We start from the raw sequence: 19,279 nt of genomic DNA, 5'->3' as shown, positions 1-19,279 counted from the left end.
ACCTTTTTACCTTATGACCTCCTGGTCTTGTTACCTTATGACCTCCTGGTCTTGTTACCTTTTGACCTCCTGGTCTTGTTACCTTTACTTTATGGTCCGCTATACTCTAATGCTCAAATATTATTTAACCAGGGATGCCTCCCTGGCCACCGTATATGTCACTTACACGTATGTCCCTTGACGGGTACCCGGCTTTCCTTTTGGTTCCACCTTAAAGTTATATAAACTTTTGTATACAAAACACACTCACTCAACACATGTACACTTTGTTTCTATATCTATTTCTGCGCAGAAATTGTCTTCAGGCCAAGAGTGTTACCAATTAGGAGCAGGATCTGTTAAACTAAATTTCAGATTTTTCCAAAAATAGATTTGCGTTATTTTCCGCTTCGCGTTATCTACCGCTGTGCGTTAATTATCGCCTTGCGCTAATTATCGCTTTGCGCTAATTCAACTTTTTTCGTGACTTGAGCTACGTGAGCGTAACCGGACGCTACGTTGCGTAATGAACGCTGCGTGCGTCTGCCTTTTGGATTGCGTACGCTAGTCTTTGTTAGCGACACGTGTACGCAATGCAAAGGATCCACCGTAACACAATATATTTATTTATCAATGTAGGTGATCCCTGATCATCTACCGCAATCCACACTGACTGCCTTGTATCTCAGACAAACCGTGTGTTTGTTCTATACTTTAACTATCACCTCTACTATTAAATAACAGCAAATCTCTTTTTAGCACTTTCTATCAACTATAAAATTTGGCAAACAGGAATAGTGATATACGAAAAAATGAAATACACAAGTGAAAAGAAATGCAGGTATGTATGCGTACGCAAGACAAAAGAAAAATAAACAGTTTTAAAAAGACACAAGCGTTTTGTTCTTACTTCCGGTTACCGGGTTCCTTCAGCACTCTTTATCTAAGCGAAGCAGACGCTTATCCCGTCAGCACTGTGAGACAACCTCCCACCCTTTGCTGGAGGGATAATGTCTGCTGATCCACCTAGTGCAGATGTGAAAAGGACCGGACGAGCCCGCAATTGACAATGCTAAATTCCTTTGTCGTATAAACAACCCTTTATGAAGCTAAGAACACTGTACGCTGTTTACTTAAGAAGTACCGTAATGGTACGCTAGTTGCGTAACGATCGCTCAGCCGTAGGCGAGACGCTCAGGCGTCACGTTCGCTCACGGCCCAGGGATCACAGGACACGTTATTGGTTATGTCTAGGGGAAAGATTCGCTGTAACGTAGCGTACGCTAGAGACCACGAGGAGGTCACCAGCGATGCAGACGCTCACAACACTATACCTTTATGTTAAACCTTATACCGATGAAACACACAGAATACCTTAATGTGAGTACAGGGTGTAAATGCAACCTTGTGTAACCTGACTAACTACAAAGCTGATTGAGCGTCACCGACGCTCAAGTGAACACTTAACACTATAGTAAATACACTGATACTGGTTTAGGTTTCCAAAGCCTATTAACTGTATTATATCTAATATACTTGTAAAAGGGGATAACAGTACATATGATACGCTACAATATAACAGAGACCTCCTAACCACAGAACTAAACAATAAATACAATAAGACAATACTACGCTGACCTAAATGAAATACAATACAATACTATAATACTATAAGGTATTTAAGAGAAAAGAGGAGAGAGAGAGATAGAGAGAGAGAGAGAGAGAGAGAGAGAGAGAGAGAGAGAGAGAGATTGGCTCGCAGAAAGACAATGATTATGGAGAGAACTTACGCACAAAGGGTATGATCGCCAGCGCCTCGATATCCAGCTCCCGATTATCAGCAGATAACCGTTGATGAGAGAGTGAGAGCTGGATGTGGTCGGCCTGCCTATTTATGCCCCACACACAATGCAATCTCCTGGTCCTACAATCCCATTGTCCATTGGCCGAAGGAATTCGGCCCTGTATCATAACAAAAGGTCATAGGGTGATTCATACAGGTGGGCTGTGACGATTTCCAACAGCTCAGGTGGGTGGGAAACTGGGTTTCCCGCCGCATACCTGAGTATGTGTAAATCATAGAAATGGACATAAACTTCTTATGTCCATAACTATTCGCACGAGCGATTAATACGCTCCAAACCAACACCGGAATATTGCTATTTAAATACTCTTCCGATGGGTACCAAACACTGCAGTATGATTCCTGTTAGACCCTTCGTACGATGCAAAGAGGGACTCCTCAGCTCTGGGACATTGTACTTTACCCAAACTTACAGAAACTATCAAAGGGATCATGATCTATAAACTACATTAATTGTGAACATTTGTAACTAATGAGTCGCACGCTACGATCACATAAACTCTACCGTAAATGCGCATACTGCGCGTGCGAGTGCACGCTATTGCGGGTATGCGCTTCCACGGGAGAGCGTACGCATGCGCAGCACGGACCAGTGTGCGGTGCAAATATGGCAACGTGCATTGAGACATTTTTCTGACTTTGACACCATGATGGGAAAGAGTTCCAGGAGCAGAAGGTCCTTAGTGAAACCCGCCTGGTGCCAGTCTGCTGGCCACGATGCCGCGCACCAAGATCCCTCAAGATAGCAACCAAAACCGGAGGCTCCTGCCGCGTCGGTGAAAAGCTGCAATCTGGCGCTGTCGACCGTTGGTGCCTGCCATATTCGCACACCGTTGAAATCCTCCAGGAACGAGGCCCAAACTGCCAGATCTCTTTTTATCTCAGCGGGCAAGCGTACAAAGTGGTGCGGCCTGGCACACCCCGCGGTCGCTCTTTCTAGCTTTCGGCAGAAAACCCTGCCCATCGGGATGACCCGACAAGCAAAGTTAAACATGCCCAGCAAGGATTGCGCCTGCCGCAGCTTAACCTTACGCGAACCCATGAAGTGGCTAATGGCTTCGCGAAGCTTAGCCACTTTGTCCAAAGGAAGGCGACACTCGCCTGACACCGTGTCGATCTCGATTCCCAGAAATGACAGGCAAGAGATCGGTCCCTCCGTTTTGTCCTCGGCCACTGGCACTCCGAAATGACAAAACAATGCTCGTATACTGAAAAGCAGGTTGCCGCACCGAGGCGAACCCGCCGGCCCCGTACAAAGGAAATCATCGAGGTAATGGGCAACCCCGTGCCCACCCGACGAAGACTCCACGCACCAATGCAGGAAGGTGCTAAAACGTTCAAAATATGAGCATGAAACGGAACACCCCATCGGCAAACATTTGTCAATGAAATATTCCGATCCAATCCGGAAACCCATAAAACGGAATGAGTCCGGATGGAGGGGTAGCAACCTAAAAGCGGATTCGACGTCAATCTTTGCCATGAGGGCCCCAGCGCCGTAGCTGCGGACCAAATTAAGCGCCTCGTCAAACGACTGATACACTACCGAGCAATGACCCGGAGGTATAGCGTCGTTGACCAAGGACCCCGCTGGGTAGGAAAGGTGTTGGATCAGTCGGAAGGACCCGGGTGTTTTCTTGGGTACCACCCCCACCGGGGAGATGACGAGTTCCGCCACTGGGAGTGTTGCAAACGGCCCCTCCATCCTGCCCAGCCTGACCTCCTTATCGACTTTTTCCCGCAACACTAAAGGCAAAGCCCGAGCAGACTGGAGGTTCCTCTGTGCCCGAACTGTAACGTCGCTCGCAACAGGCAAGCGGAAACCAAAACTAAAACCTTCGTATAAAAACCTGGCATCCTCCTTATTCGGATACCAACCCAACCATTTACGCATAGCCTTTAACCTAATTGGCGTTGGCGCCCTGTGGAGCGCCCCCGCCGGGTGCCCCTCTCGAGTAGGATTGCTTAGAACGGGGACCCTGCCGAGTATTCTTGAAGCAGGAGGAGGCAGGGTGGGAACCCCCGCAATGGAGGCAAGCGTGACGGAACCGACACTGCTTGCCGTAGGAACATGCAGCGTTGTTAAACGCGAAACATAATCCTTTCGTTGCGGGCTGTTTCCCAGCCCGGACGGCCGACCTACCCGGCTTGGCCGACCCGCCGTCCGCGCCGGGCGCATGGGCGGACGGCCCAGCACGGTGTCCGTCCGCCCCTGCGCTCCGGGGCTCCTTGGCCTGCTGCGAGGCCCTGGTGACCTTAAGCCATACCTCCACGTCCTTGAAACCGAAGTCCATAACGTACAACCCGTCCTGCTTTTCTCTGAATTCCTCATCATACCTACGCCATTCGTTACCCGCCGACGTGCGTTGCATATCGTGCACGAGATGCAGGTACCGAATGACATTGATATGTTCGTCTGGCCTGTCTTCAAGGTAACAAGCCGCGAAAACCCAAAACCCCGCCAGCCAGTTATCAAACGTGCGGAACGCCTCGGCCCCAATGCCCTTCTTAGCGGTTGCTGCCTTGAACTCTTTTTTAGAGTCTTTAGTCAAGACGAAGACATCTACGTAGTCCCCCCTGCGAATCCTTTTGCTGCAGCTATCCCTAAGCCCCCGCATGACAGCCGTATATTCGCAGCGGACCACGCCTGGCAAGTCGCGTCGCTTCCTGGCCTTGCGAGATTCTTTGCTAAGCCGCCTTCGCCTCTTGCGCCTCTCCTGCTGCCCAGCCGCCTTCCTGGCGTATTTAGTCGCCCTTTTCTTCGCCTTCGTCGTGCTACTGACGTCGGACGCTGCCGAAGAAAGGGAGGAGGAGGAAGAAGAGGAAGAAGAGGATGAAGGGGACGAGCTACGCGAACTCGAGGGAGTACTTGAAACCGACCCCGACTGCTCCGCCTCACCTGAAACCGTAGATTGGTCGGATCCAGATTCATCAGGCGCGACGTACGTAACGTCCTCAGCTTCCGATTCCGGTTCCTCCGTATCCGCTTGAACAACTGCGGGCAGAAGAGGGGGAGAGGACCCAGACACAAATAGAGGCGTGCGCCTAGCCCGTCTAGGCGTGGGCGTGCCAGGTGAATGCACATTCTCGTCTCGCCGCGGCTGCTGCAGCTGAGCCGCGGCCGCACCAAGCTCACGGCACGCACGTGCTACCCTCTGAGCGGCTGAAACTGCACCGGCGCCCGATCCGCTCGGCATCCCCCCGGACCCACCATCGAGCTCCGGGGCCACTGCGAGCGGACCCAACGCCGCCACCACCGTGGCGAGGGCCGACGCGAACGCACCTTGCGTTTCATTGTGACCCCGTGACGTTGGAACGTCGTCTGCTGGCTGACGTGAGGGAGGAACGCGCCGAGTGGACCCGCCGCTGGGCATAGGAAGCCATGACCCATCCGCACCGCGGCCCGGTCGGCCCTGTGGGGAAAGGTCCGCAATGCCAGGGCGCCTCACCCCGGAAATCCACCCCTCCATAATTCCTGTGCCGACCCGCCCAGGTCCCCTGGGAGTGCTGCCCGCCTCTCGCACTGTCCTTACACTGGGGCTAGCCTGCCGCCTGACTGAGCCAGCTCGCTCAGCCCGGTAGCCCCCGCTCGGTGTGACTGTTGATGCCCGCGGTGCTGTGCCTTCAGCACCGCTGGGCAGATTCCCCCAAGTACCTGGTTGATCTCCACCAGGCCTCCTCCCCCCCCTCGCCCCGCCGGAAACTATCCGCAGCGAGGAGGGCTGAGGGGACACGGAGCGCTGCGGCGTCGCTGCGCGCACCCGTGCGCGAGAGACGCCGCCGGAGCCGCGCGTGGGCGCGCGCGCACGCCGTGCGCGCGCCCCACCGCTTCCTGTCCGGGCGCCCCCCGCTGATGTAACAGCCTGTGCGCTCGACGATCCCGCGCTGGGCCCAGCGACGGGCCCGGGCCGGATCGCCTCTGACACCTGCCCAGCTCTTCCCCCCCGCGTGGGGCCTCCAAGCGGCCCCGGCAAGCGGGAGTGAGCGGTGTCGTTGCGGCGGGTGCCGAGCGGCGCCCGGCGAGGAGCGCCAGCGTGCGCCCGCGGGTTCCTGCAGTCCCGTCACCCCTGACCGACCCCGGAGGCGAGGGCTGTTGGTCGCCTCTCTCCGGGAGGTCAGTCCTCCGAACCGCCACAGGCCGCCGACCGCGCTCGCCAGCCGATGCACCCGCGACCACAGGGTCGCCGGAGGAGCGCGTCCTGCGCCCCGGAACCCCCGCTTGAGAAGCCCCAGGGGCAGTAACGGCCTCCTCAGCGCCGGACATCCCTGCCCCGGGACCGGCCTCGCCGGACTGGTACCGGGCTGGTGCACCCGCGGATCGGCGTGGGCGGCTGGAGGCCATACTATAATTAGGTAAACTTTAACAAGTGAATAAACTTATAAGGGTGAAAAATCTGCCAGGCAGAACTCACCCAGAAAATTCAGCAAGCAAAGAGACCTAAAATGGCCACTCCAGCCTATATATACCTTAACCCTCCCCCTTTCCTAAGGCTGTACTACCTCACAGCTAGGTCCACCCCTCACAGGATGTTTAACCCATTCCTCTCCTATGTTAGTCAATTCTCTCTCCTTAGTAAAACATTACTATGGATTCGGTGTGGTGGGGTGTGATATGGGGGGAGCTTCATGGGGGGGTGACACCATGAGTTTCCCCACCGGGTGACACCAACCCTAGTGACGCCTCTGCCTAAGAGTACCTATGTCCGGTCTCTGTTTCTTTGTGAATCTAGAACCTGTATAGTCGTGCTATTACTTTACTTGTGATACCCAGTCCAGTTTGAATCCTGTGTACCCTGTCCTGCCTGCATCCTGAGTTCATTACCGTTACCTAGTTCCAGACTGTGCATGTGAGACCTGGCCTGGAAGTACTTTCAGATAGCTTATCGTGAGCCAGGTTGCCAGCCTCCTTTTAGTCTCAAGTTCCAGCTTCTGAATCCAGGTGTTCCTGTTCCCCACATCCAGTCAGAGGAATCGTGTCTAGCTTGCCTCCTGATCTGCTTCCAGTGGAATTAAACCTTGTTCCAGAGCACCTCAGAACTCTGGTTGTTTCTGCATACACAGTGAGTCCAGCGGATCTGCCTCATTTTGCGACAGAGGTCGCATCTTCCGTTTCTATTTCAGTTGTGTTATTTCCGCGTTGGCTTCTGCACAGCCTTTGTTGTTTATTCGTGACGGTGTCGCATTATGCGGTTAGGCCGCGATACTTTAGTTGTATACTTCGAGTAGCGACAGTGTTGCATTCTGCGGTTCGGCCGCTTCCTTTAGTTCATGTGTTTGGGATCATGCGGCCACGCCGCACATAGGGGCAAATTCAGTATGAATCGCAAGTAGAGATTCGTACAGAATTTTTTCTGAGGGGCCGCGGGCCGGCAGGGGGAGGCAACACTCTACATTTTCTGGGTGAAAACGGAGCGTTGCGGGGGCGTGCCAGCCCAAACGGTGGGCTGGTACACATGAAAGGGGGCGTGTCAGGGGTGCAGCCGCAGTGGCTGCGTGACGTCACATGCAGCCGATGCAACAACAAAAATGGCGCCGGGACTCCAGCGGCCGCAGCTAAGATGCGTAGGCAGGAGTCATCCTTAATTTCTGCTAACAAGCATAAATTGCGTGATGTTCGCAATTTCTCCTTGAAGCAAGGGGGAAGGCACCGGTCAGCACGCTGGGCAGCCTCCAGTTAGCAATTTCTGTTGATTAGCAGATGGTTAGCAAATTCTGCTGGTTAGCAGAATTTGCTAACCTTACTGAATTGGCCCCATAATCTGTTTATTGTTTTCTCAGTATTTTTTACCCGTTTGTAGTCACGCTAGTCTTAGTTAGCTTCCCCCTTGTTCACTCTCAGTCTTCGTTGGTGCCTTGTTATCTTGTAAGACCTGGGGGCATTGGAGTCTGAGTGGACCTAATACACCCACTCAAACTCAGCTGCTAAAGGAGAAGACAAGCTCTACAGGAGCAAACCGACCACTGGGAGGAATACCAGAGTCAGTGGCTAGAGTAGGTGTAGCTGCAATTACTCATTCCCAGCCGCAGCTCCACACATGAGTTCTGGAACTCCCTAGTTGCCCCCCAGTCTCCAGAGTTTCAAATACTCAGTTCATAACACCATGTCCTGTTTATACAACATAAGGGTTGGTGGGACGGCCCAAGGACAATTCCATCTTGCACCTCTTTTTTTTTTCTTTGCATCATGTGCTCTTTGGGGCCTAGTTTTTAAAACTGCCATCCTCTCTGCCACTGCAGTGCCACTCCTAGATGGGCCACGTGTTTGTGCCGCCCACTTGTGTCGCTTAGCTTAGTCATCCAGCTACCCTGGTGCAACCTTTTGGCCTAAAAACAATATTGTGAGGTGTGAGGTGTTCAGAATAGACTGGAAATGAGTGGAAATGAATGTTATTGAGGTTAATAATACAATCCAAAAAAATCCAGATCCAAAACCAAAACCCGAAAGAGTGGTAATATCAAAACCAATCCAGATCCAAAACCGAAACACAAATCCCCGAAAAGTGTCCAGTGTACATCTCAAATAAATAAATATATATATATATATATATATATATATATCAATAATAGTGTTGGACCGGAACTCACACTAAATAGCAGAAATAGGTCTGGTGCCCTCAACGGCAGAAACATAAAAAAAAAACAGTAGATATACAGTATATCTTTTTTTTTTCTATTTTTAAACTTGCAGCTTTGTTCGACGTGTGTGGATCACAGGGCTTATAGATGCATGTGAACAAAGCCCACTAGGTAAAGAGCACCACTACCATCCTGTACAACTTATAGCCGAGTACTGATCAGCATACAGCAAATCCACTTGTGAGTCCTACTCATTAATTACAGCTTCTGCAGCTGTTAGGGTCTCCTGCCCTGTGCTGCCACGTCGTCATGGCAACCGGGAGACAAGTGCTAGTGGAGTAACCTGAGCGCAGCTGATACTCCGGTTCGGGTCTTTTGCTGTGCAGTGGTTATAGGCTCTGTGCACAGCAGGGGATCCGGTGCTGGTTTTTGTGCTCACAGTCTGTGAGGTCTGAGTGGGGCGTGGACAGCACCTGCTTTATAAGGCCTCTTTTCAGAGTAAGCAGATGCTGCTGAATCTTTGTTGGTTAGTCAGTTCATGAAAGTTAGCCAGTACTGTGTAGCTTTGTATTTGTTTGTTGCTTACTGCAAATAGGCCTGGGGATTTGGTATTACACTCTGCCAATCCAGACCTAGCAGTAAGACTGGAGTCAGTCGTTTAGCTTGCTGGGGTTCTGTTACTACTCTGTGAACTTAGCAAGTTTGCGGCTGTATTCTAAGACTTGCCTGCCTAAATCCTGTCTCACTGTGCTAGGTGTCAGGGGTCAGTTTAGTGGCAGTAAGCTAAAACCTGTGCACTGCAAGTGAGAATTAGGATTGTGGAGATTCTCCTTGTGTCTATCATTCCATCTCTGACCAAGGAGTTTACTGCCACACCCGTTGGTAACCCTTTAGGGTTTTGCTGTTGCCCTTAGCAACAGCATTTCGGGTTCTCTACGTATTAAAACACAACATCTTGCTTTTCCATCTGTGCAGTTCTAATACAAGGGAGATACCCAGTTCCTTAGCCTCTGGGCTTCTCTGTTCACTTTGTGTGTATTTTGTTACCCTATCACCTTCTGTGTACGTTATGTCATATTCCCCAGTTTGTCTGTGAGTCCATTTGTTTCGCATAACAGTTCAAACACCAGTACATTCCTGCAGACACTGGAGTGCATAACAGTTCTGACACCAGTACTTTCCTGCAGGCACTGGTGTGCATAACATATTCAGCAGCCCAATACTCCTGTTGAAATTTTGTGGGAATATGGAGCATACCCCTCAAAATACGTTGCAACAGGTGGTCGATCAGGTGCAGGTCCTGACCCGACAATTTAATGATTTGTCCATTAAAATGCACACCTCCCAGGCTGCTGGCGGAGCTCCCGCAGCAGCAGCACCTGCAGGGGTTAAGGAGCCGAAAGTAAATCTCCCGGATCGTTTTTCTGGAGATCGCTCGCAGTTCTTTTGTTTCAAGGAGAGCTGCAAGCTATACTTCCGGCTTAGGCCTCAGTCTTCTGGGTCGGAGATTCAGCGGGTGGGCATAGTGATTTCCTTGCTACAAGGAGACCCACAGGTCTGGGCATATGGGTTGCAGCCTGACTGTCCGTCGCTTAAAAGTGTTGATGCTTTTTTTACGGCACTGGGCATGTTGTATGATGACCCTGACAAGACGGCCTCAGCCGAGGCTCAGATTTCGATCCTTAAGCAAGGGCGAAGGCCAGTTGAGGTTTACTGTACGGAGTTTCGGAGGTTGGCCCATGATACCCAGTGGAATGACCCAGCCCTGAGACACCAGTACCGAAGAGGTCTTTCTAACCAGATAAAGGACCAACTGGTACAATATCCCTTGCCTGATAGCTTGGATCAGCTCATGCAGTTATCCATCCGGGTGGATAGACGGCTGAGAGAGCGTAGGCTGAAAGGGAGACTGAGATTTCCTTCCTTCCCAAGGGAACCTCGGACTCTGAGGAATTTTCTGAGGAGCCTATGCACATTGGGGCTACCCGCCTCTCCTCGCGTGAGAAGACGCGGAGGAGACAGCAGGGGTTGTGTTTGTACTGTGGGAATAAAGGTCATGTGGTAGTATCATGCCCAGAAAAGCCGGAAAACTTCAGGGCCTGAGGGTGATGGGAAATATCCTGTCAGGCCAGAAGTCAGAATTTCCCAAGAAGACTTTTATCATTCCGGTGACCTTGAAGATCCTCGGTCAAACTGTCAAGACTGAGGCCTTTGTGGACAGTGGGGCCGACGGGGTTTTTATGGACCGCCAATTCGCCCTGAAACACTCTGTTCCCTTAGTACCCTTGGCATCGGAAATTGAGATTTGTGGGTTAAACGGGGAACCATTATCCCAAGGTAAAATTACCTCTTGCACTAGCCAGATTTCTTTGTTTATTGGAGCCACTCACTCTGAAAAATTGTCCTTTTATGTGACTGTCTGTACTTTTGCCCCATTGGTGTTGGGGTTACCCTGGTTAAGGGCCCACAATCCTCAATTTGACTGGGTCTCTGGGGAGATTCTTAGTTGGGGTACTGATTGTTTCAGGAGTTGCTTGAGCCTTCCAGTCAGGCTCTCGCAGCTAAATTTGCCAGGATTGCCAGGGTGTTATGCAGATTTTGCGGACGTGTTCTCCAAAAAAGTTGCAGAGGTACTACCTCCCCATCGCCCCTATGACTGTGCCATTGATTTGTTGCCAAATGCTAAGCTTCCCAAGAGCAGGTTGTACTCCCTGTCACGTCCTGAGACTCAGGCTATGGCAGAGTACATTCAGGAGAACTTGGCTAAGGGATTTATCAGACCTTCACAGTCTCCAGTTGGGTCGGGGTTCTTCTTCGTGGGTAAAAAGGACGGTTCGTTGCGACCCTGCATCGACTTCAGGGAATTGAACCGTATCACAATTAAAAACTCATACCCACTGCCTCTCATTTCGGTCTTGTTTGACCAGCTTCGTACTGCCACCATTTTTTCTAAGATTGACCTACGCGGTGCGTACAATCTAATCCGAATAAGAGAGGGGGATGAATGGAAGACTGCCTTTAATACCCACTCAGGGCATTATGAATATTTGGTGATGCCTTTTGGGCTCTGTAATGCCCCGGCAGTCTTCCAGGATTTCATGAATGATGTGCTCAGGGAATATTTGGATAGATTCTTAGTTGTATACTTAGATGACATCCTAATCTTCTCCCATTCCCTGGAGGAACATCGGAAGCATGTACGCTTAGTCCTCCAGAAACTCAGAGACCACCGGCTTGGGGCGAAGCTGGAGAAGTGCGAATTTGAAGTTCAGCAAATCGCATTTCTAGGATATATTATCTCCCCAGAAGGTTTCCAAATGGAGGGTTCCAAGGTACAGGCAGTCCTGGATTGGGTGCAGCCCACTAGTTTGAAGGCGCTTCAGCGTTTCCTGGGCTTTGCAAATTTTTATAGACGATTTATCGCTGGATTTTCGTCTATAGTGGCGCCCTTGGTGGCACTCACTAAGAAAGGGGCGGATGTTGCTCACTGGTCTTGTGAGGCTAAAGCGGCTTTTGCCCGTCTCAAAAGGGCATTTGTTTCGGCCAAGGTGCTGCGACACCCAGATCCAGAGCGTCCTTTTGTGGTGGAGGTGGATGCCTCTGAGATGGGTATTGGGGCAGTGCTTTCTCAGATGGGAGTGTCTGATAATCGCCTTCATCCCTGTGCTTACTTTTCCCGTAAATTTTCACCTGCCGAGATGAATTATGACGTGGGTAACCGGGAATTGTTGGCTATTAAGGATGCACTCGAGGAGTGGAGACACTGGCTTGAGGGGGCTAAGTTTGTGGTCTCAATTCTCACTGACCATAAGAATCTGGCATATTTAGAGTCAGCGAAGCGTCTCAATGCCAGGCAGGCACGATGGGCTTTGTTTTTTGCTCGCTTTAATTTTTTGATAACATATCGCCCTGGGTCAAAAAACATCAAGGCTGATGCGCTCTCGCGGAGTTTTGCTCCAATCCAGGAGACCACCGAGGAGCCGTTGCCCATTGTTTCCCCATCATGTATTAAAGTGGGCATTACCCAGGACCTCTTATCATTAGTCCTTAGAGCACAGGAGCAGGCTCCTCCAGACCTTCCGGTAGGTCTTTTGTTTGTGCCTCCTAGGTTAAGACAGCGAGTGTTTCTGGAATTCCATGCCAAGAAGTCGGCAGGTCACCCGGGTATTGCCAGAACTCGGGAGTTGCTATCTAGGGCGGTGTGGTGGCCCTCGGTGGCTAAGGATGTGGATCAGTGGGTTCGGGCATGTGACATCTGTGCCCGAAATAAGACTCCTAGAGGGGTTCCTGTTGGCCCATTACATCCACTCTCTATCCCATCTAAGCCATGGACCCACATTTCAATGGATTTTGTGGTGGACTTGCCCAAATCCTCGGGGATGACAGCCATCTGGGTTGTCGTTGACAGGTTTTCGAAGATGGCGCACTTCGTTCCACTGGTTGGGCTGCCATCGGCCAGACGCCTGTCTGAATTATTTATGCTGCATGTTGTGCGTCTCCACGGGTTGCCACTTGATGTGGTCTCTGACCGCGGATCCCAGTTTGTGGCCAAATTCTGGAGGGCATTTTGTTCCGATCTCCAGATTTCTGTCAGCTTGTCGTCAGGCTACCATCCGCAGTCTAATGGGCAGACTGAAAGGGTGAACCAGTCCTTGGAGCAGTTCCTCAGGTGTTATGTCTCCAAGTGTCAGACTGACTGGGTTGCTCATCTGTCCATGGCGGAGTTTGCCTATAACAACGCGGCTCACTCTGCTACAGGGATCTCTCCCTTCCTTTGTGTGTATGGGCATCATCCTAAGGCCAATTCTTTTGACCCCCTGGACTCCACGCCTGGTGGTTCCTCTGTGGTTTCGGTCCTTAGAGGTATTTGGCGGAAAGTGAAGAAAGCCCTTGTGTCTGTGTCATTAGTGACCAAAAGGGTTTTTGATAAGCGGAAAAGACCCTGCAGCTTCAAATTAGGAGACTTCGTCTGGTTGTCTACCAAGAATTTGAAGTTGAGACAGCCATCTCATAAGTTAGGCCCCCGGTTCATCGGCCCTTATAAGATCACCAGGGTTATCAATCCGGTGGCATTTCAGTTAGATCTGCCCGTTCTTTGGGTATCAATAAAACATTTCATTGTTCCCTTTTAAAACGGGCGATTAGTAATCCTTCTTCCAGTGGAAGACCTTCCCCTCTTCTGATACGTGGCCAGAGGGAGTTTGTTGTTGAAAGGATTCTTGACTCCAAGGTGGTTCGGGGTCGGCTGTCATTTTTGGTGCACTGGAAGGGGTATGGCCCGGAGGAGCGGTCGTGGGTGCGCAGTTGTGATCTTCATGCCCCCAGACTGATACGCTCTTTCTTCTCGCAGTTCCCCGATAAACCCGGTGGTAGGGGTTCTTTGACCCCTCGTCAGAGGGGGGGTACTGTTAGGGTCTCCTGCCCTGTGCTGCCACGTCGTCATGGCAATCGGGAGACAAGTGCTAGTGGAGTAACCTGAGCGCAGCTGATACTCCGGTTCGGGTCTTTTGCTGTGCAGTGGTTATAGGCTCTGTGCACAGCAGGGGATCCGGTGCTGGTTTTTGTGCTCACAGTCTGTGAGGTCTGAGTGGGGCGTGGACAGCACCTGCTTTATAAGGCCTCTTTTCAGAGTAAGCAGATGCTGCTGAATCTTTGTTGGTTAGTCAGTTCATGAAAGTTAGCCAGTACTGTGTAGCTTTGTATTTGTTTGTTGCTTACTGCAAATAGGCCTGGGGATTTGGTATTACACTCTGCCAATCCAGACCTAGCAGTAAGACTGGAGTCAGTCGTTTAGCTTGCTGGGGTTCTGTTACTACTCTGTGAACTTAGCAAGTTTGCGGCTGTATTCTAAGACTTGCCTGCCTAAATCCTGTCTCACTGTGCTAGGTGTCAGGGGTCAGTTTAGTGGCAGTAAGCTAAAACCTGTGCACTGCAAGTGAGAATTAGGATTGTGGAGATTCTCCTTGTGTCTATCATTCCATCTCTGACCAAGGAGTTTACTGCCACACCCGTTGGTAACCCTTTAGGGTTTTGCTGTTGCCCTTAGCAACAGCATTTCGGGTTCTCTACGTATTAAAACACAACATCTTGCTTTTCCATCTGTGCAGTTCTAATACAAGGGAGATACCCAGTTCCTTAGCCTCTGGGCTTCTCTGTTCACTTTGTGTGTATTTTGTTACCCTATCACCTTCTGTGTACGTTATGTCATATTCCCCAGTTTGTCTGTGAGTCCATTTGTTTCGCATAACAGTTCAAACACCAGTACATTCCTGCAGACACTGGAGTGCATAACAGTTCTGACACCAGTACTTTCCTGCAGGCACTGGTGTGCATAACAACAGCAGAGTATAGTGCAACTTTCAGTAGCTTTCCCCTATACATTAACAGCACAACCAAGCAGTGGCGTAACTTCATCCCAGTTGCCCAGAGGCAAGATAAATGTTGTGCCCCCCTTCAAAAAATAAGTATTTTAACTGACTCCTCTATAACCGTCACTACATCACTGAAACGTAAGTATTGGGAAATGAGGCACTGTTGCTACATACTACTGTAGCAAAATAACAATATTAATTAGCATTAGCTGATTAGTTGGCAGTACACAATAATTTTGCAAAACTTTGGGGTTGTGAACTACAGGTCAGTGTCTGTTACCCTATAGTATCATAAAATATCCATATACAGTAGACCTTTTCATTATCTACTGCTACAATTTCCACCTTTAACACTCAAAGGGGTTTATTTACTAAGATTCGTATATTTCAGAATCATGTTCAAGTTCAATCGCGACTGACATCGACAGTGTAAACTTGCAACTTTTTGAATTGATTACGACTCATTTACTAAGCGTTCGTATTCGTATTTTTTCAATCTTCCGATGTCGATGTCATTCGTGCTTTTCTGCTGTTGATTGCGGCCGCGTTTGCTATTTCGCGGCCGCGTTGGGGTTTTTTTTTTACGACTGCGTCACAAGTCTGTTACGGCAGTGATTTGGAATTTGCTGCCGCGTTTTGACTTCTAAGTTTCGTTTACGTCACGCGGCCGTGATTGGTTGTATTCGTAAAGGAGGAGTGTCTGTGCATGTTACTATAAAAACGCCCCAAACACTCCGCACCTCGTGGGTTTAGCTAGTGGAGAGGAGAGAGGAAGGTGTATTTGGAGTTGGTGAGTTTGGTGGAGTTTTTGGTGGATTTGGAGAGGAGTTTGGTGATTGTTGAGTGCTGTACTGTGTGTGTTAGGAGTCTTGTGAACTTTGTAGTATTGTTTTTTCCCAGTTTGTAAGCTTTTTTGTCCTTGTTTTATTATTTCAGTCTTTTGTCATTGTTTGTGAGTGAGTGAGCGTGTGTTGGCTGTGTGGTGTGTAGTAGGAGTAGTGGAGGAGTGTGTTTTGTGTTTTCATTTTTCAGTGTTTTATGTTGTTTGTCATGTCCGACTCAGAGGTCAGTGTGGTGGCGGAGGTTAGTGAGGTGGAGGCTGGTAGTGAGGTGGAGGCTGGTAGTGAGGTGGAGGCTGGTAGTGAGGTGGAGGCTGGTAGTGAGGTGGAGGGGGGTAGTGAGAGGGAGGAGGTTAGTGAGGAGGAGGAGGAGGGGGTGCCTGTTGCTGGATTTTCCAGTGATAGTGATGGTGTTGTGGCTCCGCAGCCACGCACCACTACCAAGACTGGCAGGAATATAAAGTTCAGCTATGCTGAAAACATGGCGTTGGTACGTGAGCTGATGAAGCACCATCGCCAATTGTTTGGTCAGGATGCTGCCAGGGTGTCCTCCCGCAGGAAGTCTGCCCTGTGGGGGCAAGTTATACTTGCTGTAAATAGTGAGGGTGTGGTGAGGCGGACAGAGGACACGTGCCGCAAGCGATTTTACGATATTAAGCGGCGTGTCAAGGCCAAGATGGCCAAAGAGTCCAAATCTGCACGTAGAACCGGAGGTGGGCCACCTTTACGTGTAAGCTATCGGGACTGGGAGGAGCCTGTGCGGGCATTGATTCCTGGCGAGGTGGTGTCTGCTACTCATGTCCGGGATTCGGACCGACCCACGCAGGATGGTAAGTTTGTTTTGTATTATTGTTCTTAAAATGTGTGTTCAATTTCTTTAATGTAATTTTTAAAGTTTTAAGGATGTTTTTTTTTGCAAAAAACAGATTGCATGCCTATGCTCCCTTAAGGTGTGTTTGTTTTTTGAATGTGTTTTTTTGCTCCTTTTTTATTTTTTTTTTTTTTTTTATAACAAAAACATGTGCAGTTTTTTTAAATTTTTTTTTTTTTTTTGGTGCAATTTTTTGCGATAATGCTTGAACATGTGTGTTTGTTTTAAAACCTCAAAATGTATTTGTTTTAAGTAAAAACTTAAAAGCGGGGCAATTTTTAAAACATTAAATTATTTTAAAATTGCCAAGTACTGAATCTCTGCAATATCTGAGTCCAAAATCTTTTAGGTATAAACTTTATTGTGTGCCACATCAAGTACATTTTGATATTCAACTAAAAATCATGAATATAGAAGCTCTTAAGGTTATTTTTTTTTTGGAAACCAAACCAAATAGATGCTTACAGTACATTAATGGTTTTCACTGGTTCATTTGACAAAAAACATGGTAATAATGTTGGGGTCACTTTTTCCACAGTCACACAGACCAGCCGCCCAGACAGGCCTCAGACCAGTCAGGATGATGGTGGTATTGCAGGTAAGTCTTCACTGTAGTCACATATTCTGAAAACACATAGAAGTACAAAATAATAATAATAAATTTTGCACCTAGGTTCTGCTTCTGGAAGCCGACCTCCTGTAAGGCGCCCATCACAGGGCTTGGGACACTTACCCAGGAGGCCAACTAAGACACGGCGTCTTGGCTCTGATTCTGCACCTCCATCATCCCCACCCAGGCGAAGACTATCGGCAGTGTCACCCCAGCCACCACTGGCACTATTGGCGAGTTCGCAGAGTGATGAGCCCAGATCACCTCAGTTATCTGGTGAGTAAAAACATAAATTAAACACATAAGCAATAATATACACAGTACACTTAAGATGTTGTTAGTTGGTTTGGAGTTTACATGTTTTCCTCAACAAGCAATGTGATGTCACGTCTTCAATTGCTCAAGGTGCTTTATTAAAAATAGATAAGGTCTTAGTGGATGGTCTAGACAACCTATTTGTATGAAAAGAACAGATTTGAGTATACATTAAGCACACACACGTTCACATTTTTCAAAAATATGAAGACAAATAAATTTTGGGCCCAAAAAAAAAACCTATTACAGTGTTCACACATCGCCCCTGTCCAGTATGTAGATGGCTTACTTGCTCAGCTCCTCTGGACTATACAGGTAAGTAGTCTATATCGTGGTGAGGGGAGGGAATCTAACAGTGTAATGTTGTGGAGGGAAGTTAGTTAGGTGAGGAATATGCTAATTTGCCAATGTTTGCGCCTGTGTTGTTTTTTGTATCACAAAATGTTAACAATTTTTTAAGTTGCAAAAAACAAGAGCTACTAATGCAAAAATGTAGTTTTAGGAATGTAATAATGTGTTGCATTAGCCTTGACAAATTCTAAAAATTACAACATTGCATGTTGCCTACCCCATACAGAGCACAACCTGATGTCCGCCGAGGACCAGCAGGGACCAGAACAACAGCCATCCTTCACACTGCAATTAACAGCTGTGGATCCAAGCATGCCAATCCAGTTGCAGGATATACCCCAACCATCCAGCAGTCCACAACTGCCACAAGCTCCGCCCCCAAGCCAAATTCCGGACGATTTTTGGGCAAGTTGGACAAGCCAACAGGCCCAAAGCAATGCCACCCTGACCCAACATACACAACACCTTGCCAGTCTGCCCCATCATCTACCGCGTATTAGTCGCAACTCGGGCAGACTAATAGTACAAGTAGGGAGAATGGCTACCTCTATGGAGCAAATTAGGGCAGAAAACAGCCAAATGAATGCTAATTTATCCCGCATTATAGATGAACAACAGCGACATCAGCAGGCACTAGTTCAGATAATTCAACACAATCAAGTGGTGAATGAGGCCTTATCCAGGATTGTAGCCAGCCACACTGCTACAAACACTCAGCTGATTGCCAGTTTAAATAATCTGAGCAGCAATATTGCTATGATGGGTGCTCAGCAAGTTACCTCCAGCTCGGGAACCACGACCCCTGTTCAAACGCCAGTAACCTCCCCTGTCCGGCGTTCATCAAGAGCACGTGCCAGTGAGCCAGCACCCAGCACACACAAAAGAAAAAAATAACATAAAACTTTTTGTGCAAATAAATAAAAGAATTTGTTAAAAAAACACATTCCTGTGTCCGTCTCCAAAATTTAAGAAGCTGGTCTGTATGTATGTAGTTATGTTTTTCAAGGGTAATGACTGCAAATGTTTTGTTAGCATCAACTAAGCACAATGGACACACCACTATAAACAACAAACAGTAAGTAACAGAACACACAATAGAAAGTAGAGCAAAGTGTTTAGTGAAGGATAATTACAGCATAATAAAACTTACCTGTAAAATATCGCACGATCACTTCTTGACGTACCTGCCTCCCTACAATTGTACTCACACTGTCACCAGATGTATCTAACTCCTCTGCTTGCTGACTGCTTTCTCCCTCACCATGTGCCAGATGTTGACTTAAACACAGATTATGGAGAAAACAGCAGCAGAACACAATTCGAGTCACCTTTGAGGGACTATACAACAAAAGGCCACCAGATTTATCAAGACACCGAAAACGTGACTTCAGCACCCCAAAACATCTTTCTATCACATTCCGCGTAGCCTTATGTGCATGATTATAACTGTGTTCAGCAGGAGAATCAGGTAGGGACAATGGAGTAAGGAGCCAAGAGTAGCAG

At 48.8% G+C, this 19,279-nt stretch overlaps 1 long non-coding RNA gene across 1 annotated transcript; it reads left to right on the top strand.

Annotated features, from left to right (window-relative positions):
• The first annotated feature begins 17,018 nt into the window (after positions 1-17,018).
• Positions 17,019-18,647, top strand: LOC135057524 (uncharacterized). The gene is made up of 3 exons (XR_010244178.1): positions 17,019-17,098; positions 17,174-17,386; positions 18,003-18,647. It is a non-coding gene; the product is annotated as an uncharacterized LOC135057524 (long non-coding RNA).
• The last annotated feature ends 632 nt before the right edge of the window (positions 18,648-19,279 follow it).

The sequence above is a fragment of the Pseudophryne corroboree genome, chromosome 3 (assembly GCF_028390025.1).
Source record: "Pseudophryne corroboree isolate aPseCor3 chromosome 3, aPseCor3.hap2, whole genome shotgun sequence".
Classification (NCBI taxonomy): Eukaryota; Metazoa; Chordata; class Amphibia; order Anura; family Myobatrachidae; genus Pseudophryne; species Pseudophryne corroboree.
The sequence above is the reverse complement of the archived record's forward strand: the minus strand, read 5'-3'. Positions and strand labels throughout refer to the sequence as shown.